Here is a 5,350-nt window from a genome sequence, read left to right as displayed (position 1 = left end):
GTCACAAGCGCTCAGATCAGATGTGATCCCGGCGGATTACTGACGCGCTGCAAACGCTCTAATCTCTGGCTCTAAGCGCATCAGCGCGCGAGTGCATGCGCTCACAGACATGTGCTTCTGATCAACCATCGAACACCCCGATCACACAGATACATTACCCATCATGCCTGCCGCAGTAGCCCAGAGCCCTTCACTGCACGGCATTCTGGGTACTGATGATGGGGTTACACAAGGTTAGTTGAATGACAGCATCTGTGACGAGATCAACTCCTGTCAATCACTCCAAACTAATCAAGATCACATCAATAAAACCCAAAAGGAGATGTTGTGAAGGACGTCGAGGACAAACAACTCTGGACCCCATTGACTTCCATTGTATGGAGATATTTCTCAAAATATCTTCTTTTGTGTTCGGAAGGATGAAAAGCAAACAGAATCAACATGAGTAAACGATGACAGAATTTAAATTTTTGTGCCTAAAAAAGCACACAAAATAGTCTAATTATTGTTTATAGTAAAACATGTCATGGCAGATCAGTGTCAAATAATCACTTACTAACTTTACTTTCTATTTCAGAACTCACACAGATTGGCGCGTTGGCGCTTGCAACGCCAAGGTCATGGGTTCGATTCCCAGGGAAAGCAAGAACTGATAAGAATGTAAATGTGTGCCTTGAAATGCGATGTAAGTCACTTTGGATAAAAGCATCTGCCAAATGTCAATAACTGTATCCCTTAAAACTCATCTCTGACCACCAGAATGACATATTTAAGAGTTTTTACCTTATAATATCTTGAATGTAACTCGACACCCTCGCCTCATTTAGTATGCGCGGTGCTATGAATATGTAAATGAGCCCCGCCTCCACTCACTCAGAGAGCCACTGGTGGACGATCACACGTTGATCTGATTGGTCAAGGTAGTGTGTGACGTCAGAAACACCAGCGATTTCAAACCGTGTGTTTGAGACTGTCTTTGGTTCACTGCAGTTTTAAGCAGAAAATACTCAGCAATGCTGTCGACTTATGAACTTACACATGGTGTGTGTTAAAGCAGATTAATAACACCACATACACACATAAACTACATTAACAGCTGGATTTACATGTTTGTTTGTTTAGATTGAATGACTGGTCAGAATAAACAGACTCTCAGATGATACACAGATCTTAACGCTAGTGTTGAACCTGAAGCATCAGGAGGACAACACACACACACACACACACACTCACACACACACACACACACACGAGTCGAGCTTTATTCTCTGAACACACCAGATGAGAGCATGAGCTCAGATGCACATCGTCTACAGGGAAAACCAGAGGTCAGATCACAGAAACTGATGAGTGTGTGTGTGTGTGTGTTCACACAGTAAATGACTGTCGAGAGAGAATGATTTTACACAGAACAACCCACACACTTCTCTAACTCACAGTTTATTTCTGTGCCCTACAGTCAGTGTTATCAACCTGAGAGATTCTCACAGCGTTTCGGCCTCACGCTGACCCAAACGCTCCAGACACACACACACACACACACACACACTCGCACGCACACACACACACACACACACACACACACTCACACACACACACACACACTCGCACGCACACACACACACACACACACACACACACACACACACAGACACACACACACACTCACACACACACACTCACACACACACACACACACACTCACACTAACTCACACACACACTCACACACACACTCACTCGCACGCACACACACACTCACACACACACACACACACACAGACACACACACTCACACACACACACTCACACACACACTCACACTCACTCACACACACACACTCACACACACTCACACACACTCACTCTCACACACACTCACACACACACACACACACACACACACACACTCGCACGCACACACACACACACACACACACACTCACACACACACACACACACACACACTCGCACGCACACACACACACACACACAGACACACACACTCACACACACACACTCACACACACACACACACACACACACACACACTCACACTCACTCACACACTCACACACACACACACACACTCACTCGCACGCACACACACACTCACTCACACACACACTCACTCACACACACACTCACACACACACTCACTCACTCGCACGCACACACACACACACACTAACTCACGTTTATTAAATCTAATTGACTTTGCAACTAATATATATATATACAATTTTAGTTAAAGCTAATAAACTAATAAAATAAATAATGACTGAAGGATTAACTCAAATAAAAATTAAGCAGGAAAATATAACAATAAAACCTACTTAAAATATTACTAAATATTACAATAGTGTATTAATGATATTAAAACAACATCTCTGGGAAGTTCAGGAAGCGTCATCAATTCCAGCTTTAGTCATAAATCCAGAAAGATTAAGAATTAATTTGGAAAAGTAGAAAGCTTTGCATTCCTGAACATACAGCATGAAAAACTACCCAGATGAATATATATATATATATGTGTGTGTATATGAATGTATTCCATCATATTGAAACTCAGGATTCACACACACGAGTCTCCCGTCAGTCCATGATGTGTAAACCCCCCGTCACACACTCCAGGAGCTCAGAGATGATCCGCATGATTATGAGCAGCTCATGTTCGCATCGGAGTGTGTGTGCGGTCAGCAGAATCTCCCGGTCATCACGAGAGCTGTTAGCAAAGCTGGTCAGGCGAGTCAAGCAAACGGATCAATCTCACCGGAGCTGGAAGATGCTCACATTCTTCTATAATTTATGCAATAAATATATCCAGAAGCTTCCATTCATCGGCATAATGGAGGTCAGAGATATAATACACGATCAATACTGATTATACGGCTCCGGTGTCCGGTGTCCGGCGCTGCAAGTCTTCAGCGGAAACCCAGACAGAGAGAGAGAGACGCTCACACACTCCTCTCTTTACAGAGAGAGAAACTCACACACTCCTCTCTTTACAGAGAGAGAGAGAGAGAGAGACACTCACACACTCCTCTCTTTACAGAGAGAGAGAGACACTCACACACTCCTCTCTTTACACAGAGAGAGAGACGCTCACACACTCCTCTCTAATCTCTCGGAGCGTTTGTGGACTGTAATCCAGAGCCGATCCGCAGATTAAATCTCAGTCGGAGAGGTGAAAACCAGGACAGCCCAGATGTTTGAACTGCATCTGTTTATTCCCGGCGGACAGGGAACGTTCTCCGGCAACGTTTACAGAACCTTCGTGCAACGTCAGCCGGTCTTTAAATAACATTTACAAAACGTTTTCACACAAATGAGGGAGAGAACATTCAAAAGAAAAGTTCAATGTTTGTGGAATGATAAAAAGTAACGTTGCATTAATGTTTACGGAATGATAAAAAGTAACGTTGCAGAATGATAAAAAGTAACGTTCCATTAATGTTTACGGAATGATAAAAAGTAACGTTCCATTAATGTTTGTGGAATGATAAAAAGTAACGTTGCAGAATGATAAAAAGTAACGTTCCATTAATGTTTACGGAATGATAAAAAGTAACGTTGCAGAATGATAAAAAGTAACGTTCCATTAATGTTTGTGGAATGATAAAAAGTAACGTTCCATTAATGTTTGTGGAATGATAAAAAGTAACGTTGCAGAATGATAAAAAGTAACGTTCCATTAATGTTTACGGAATGATAAAAAGTAACGTTCCATTAATGTTTACGGAATGATAAAAAGTAACGTTGCAGAATGATAAAAAGTAACGTTCCATTAATGTTTACGGAATGATAAAAAGTAACGTTCCATTAATGTTTGTGGAATGATAAAAAGTAACGTTCCATTAATGTTTACGGAATGATAAAAAGTAACGTTGCAGAATGATATAAAGTAACGTTCCATTAATGTTTGTGGAATGATAAAAAGTAACGTTCCATTAATGTTTACGGAATGATAAAAAGTAACGTTGCAGAATGATATAAAGTAACGTTCCATTAATGTTTGTGGAATGATAAAAAGTATTATTTCAAACGCTATTAAAACTCCACTGGCGATAGATACTGTAAACCATGACAGTGACATGAACTGTATTGTTATATCTGTGATGTGAATCAGTGTGTGTGTGTGTTATGTTTTTTCTTACTATGCTTGTATAGATATTTTATGTGCTGGTGAGCCAAAGACAAATGTTCACCTCGGTGGACAATAAAGACAAACAATATAATACAATAAAAAATTACATTTCACATAACGTTGCAGAATGATAACAGAATGTTACCCTTGGTTTCTCTAATGTTCATTAGTGTTCATGTTAGCTTTGATTTGCTGAAGCGATCTATCAGACTTATGGGTTATCTATCTGTCTGCAAACACAAGCAGAGATGATGATGATCTTATGACTTTTAGGCAGAATAAAACACACACACTCACCGTTAAGACACATCCAGCCGAGTCCACATCACAGTCCAGGTTCAGATGACAGAGAAGAGAGAAATATGACAGCATATGATTTATTGACACTATAAACACAATAGAATCAGACCCGGCTCGGTTCTGGACTGTAAATGCGCGTTCTGGAGGCGCGCGGGACCATCTGTGGTGTCGGGCGCGCGCACAACATTCCTGTCTGCATGGAATCTGTCATTCAATATTCTCATGGATTCAGTTACAGATATTAATAACCATCAACACACGCGTTCAGCAGAACACACGGAGAAGCTGAAGCTCGCGAAGAGAAAATAGAGAATAAAACAGCGAGTAAAGACACTAATGTGAATGAACACGTTCATTAATGAAGCGTGTGTGTGTGTGTGTGTGTGTTCAGCAGAACTAACTAAATCCCTCAGTAACGACACACAGCCGCAACGCGCATCATAAACACAAACATCACACACACACTGATGTGTTTCTACAGATCACAACAGAAAAGAGAGAAACACTTACCTTTTATTTATTCACTTTTACTCCTATAACTCCTCCTGATGAAATAATCCCGTGACTGCGAAGATGAAGATCAGATGGAGATGAAGATGAAGAGCTTCGGTGCTGAGAGAAAGATGTTCAGCGGCAGACACACTGACCACACCCACTTATGCTAATGAGCCTCGGCACGGCGCACCCTGATTGGCGCACGCTGCTGTCAGTCAGATTAATAACAACATCTGCTCTATCAGAAAACATCAAGCTCGTGAAGATTCAAGGCGATAGTATTTCTGTTCAATTTAACAGATTTCTGAGCGAGTAATTCCAACACTAATGATTACATATCATTAATTATAGATACAAATAAAAACATAATAAATCAGTTGGAACAGACATAATGCATAGGCTACATAAC

The 5,350-nt window shown here is 41.1% G+C and overlaps 1 protein-coding gene across 5 annotated transcripts in view; it reads right to left on the bottom strand.

The window, feature by feature from the left end:
- epb41l3a (erythrocyte membrane protein band 4.1-like 3a) overlaps positions 1-5,093 on the bottom strand; it is a 58,495-nt gene extending 53,402 nt beyond the window's left edge. For 4 of the 5 annotated variants that reach the window (XM_079601964.1, XM_079601967.1, XM_079601965.1 and 1 more), the window contains exon 1: positions 4,957-5,093. The gene's annotated coding sequence lies outside the window, so the exon portion shown is untranslated. The remainder of the gene's footprint in view (positions 1-4,956) is intronic. The other variant, XM_079601963.1, reaches the window with a different exon arrangement.
- Between the last annotated feature and the right edge of the window lie 257 nt (positions 5,094-5,350).

The sequence above is a fragment of the Phoxinus phoxinus genome (assembly GCF_949152265.1).
Source record: "Phoxinus phoxinus genome assembly, chromosome: 24".
NCBI classification, from domain to species: domain Eukaryota; kingdom Metazoa; phylum Chordata; class Actinopteri; order Cypriniformes; family Leuciscidae; genus Phoxinus; species Phoxinus phoxinus.
This window is presented reverse-complemented; position numbering and strand designations above follow the sequence as displayed.